Here is a 1797-nt window from a genome sequence, read left to right as displayed (position 1 = left end):
ATAAAATATTTCTTTGTACCAGTATACAAAGAAATTAGAGTTAGATGATCCACTGACCAAATAAATATGACCTTGTAATTTTTATGTGATAAAAAAGAGAAAAAAGGGATTTTTTTCAAAATTTAAGATTGGAATTAACAAATTTGCTCCTATTCCTTATCACAACTACTTCTAGTTCTTTGAAACTGGTATCCTCCTTTTAATTTTACTGCCTCTTCACAAAACTTAAGCAGAACTTCCAGAAATTATACACTTTTTAAGCTTAGGACAACATACTATCTCCTGGACCTCCTAGTAGGGTATCTTACTGTCAATTACTACAAATTTTGCTGAGTCTGGTATATATTATTTTCATTTACTTGCCTCTTAGAGGGGAAAAAACAGAAACAAAAAACAAAAGCCTTTTTATCTCCAAAGTAATTCTTTGGATTTGAAATCTGCAACCCTTCTGCTACCACTTTCTATCAAAAATCCTTTCTGCTTCTTCCTTTCCCCCTATTTCTCCCATTCTCTCTGGATATCAAGTCGCTTTAGAACACTGATTTGTAGGTAAGAAGCTTGTTTAGTAGGCAGGAAGTCAAAGAGAGATGGATAGTCTTGGGGAAGTTTTGCACAGGCAACAGTAAAATCTGAAGTATTCTCCTTGTCTTTCACCTGTCAGCTCTCACTGATGGAAAGAGTTCTCCCTCTGAGTCTAATGGACTAATGTAATGGCACTAGATTCCTGGACTTTGGCCTCCCTTTTCTATGTTCTATGCTATCATCTTCTGTTAATTAATTTTCATCTAGATATAAGTAATGAAATTTTGAACTTGTAAATTTTCCATTTACTCTGATATATTAGGTTTAAATTTAATTATGTTACAACTATTTACTTTCTAATATGATTAATTTATGCCTGGAGGCCCCTACTTACTGTCTTCATTTTCTTGTTTTCCACTCATTCTTCAACCCACAGCACAGAAATTGCTATTGCCCTGTTTGTATGTTGCAAGATTCAGTAGCTACTTTGCAATTTTTTTCTTATTGAACTTTTCAGCAGCAATAGCACAATTACCTGCCATCAATGACTGTACCAGTGAATCAATGAATCAAAGAATGAATGCTATTTGGAGACCACACCCTAGTAATTGACAGACTTAAAAATTCTTAAAGTTCATTCCCAAAATTGCTGAGTTCGGAGAAAGTAATTTCAATGGGTAACTAATTTGCATTCATTACCTTTATGTTGTTCAGAACTGCACTCTCAGAAAGTCACTGATCTTACTTGTGATTACCCCCACACACCCACGTATCTGCACTGACTAGAACCAAGAAGGCGTTCGCTGCTAAGGTGATAGTTTGAAAATAGATTGTTTTCCTTTGGATCTGATTTATTTTCTGGATCTCCTAACCATTCACTTTTATGATTTTCATACTGATTTTATTTGTTCATTTTTTATGTTTTAGTATCTTAAGCCACTGCAATTTATTTTACTATGGTCTAATGCATGGCTTGTCAAACCATTTTATCTCCATCCTGGACACATGGCTAGTGTGTTAGCAATAGTTATCATTTGTGGTATTCACTAAATATCTCACCTTACTGTCTTACAGACATATGGTTTGTTGCTCTTCTCATTTTGACTTTAGGCACAGCCATTTGACTTCCATTGGCTAATGAGATAAAGGGGAGTGGCAGATTGGATAGATTCTTTAGGAGTCAAATTTCCTTCCACTGCTGCAGTGTTTGCATATAACTAATTAATTGACCTAACCACAGAATGTTCTCTATCCCTAAGGAGGGGAAATTTTAAA

The sequence above is a fragment of the Sciurus carolinensis genome, assembly GCF_902686445.1.
Source record: "Sciurus carolinensis chromosome 14 unlocalized genomic scaffold, mSciCar1.2 SUPER_6_x, whole genome shotgun sequence".
Taxonomy (NCBI): domain Eukaryota; kingdom Metazoa; phylum Chordata; class Mammalia; order Rodentia; family Sciuridae; genus Sciurus; species Sciurus carolinensis.
This window is presented reverse-complemented; position numbering follows the sequence as displayed.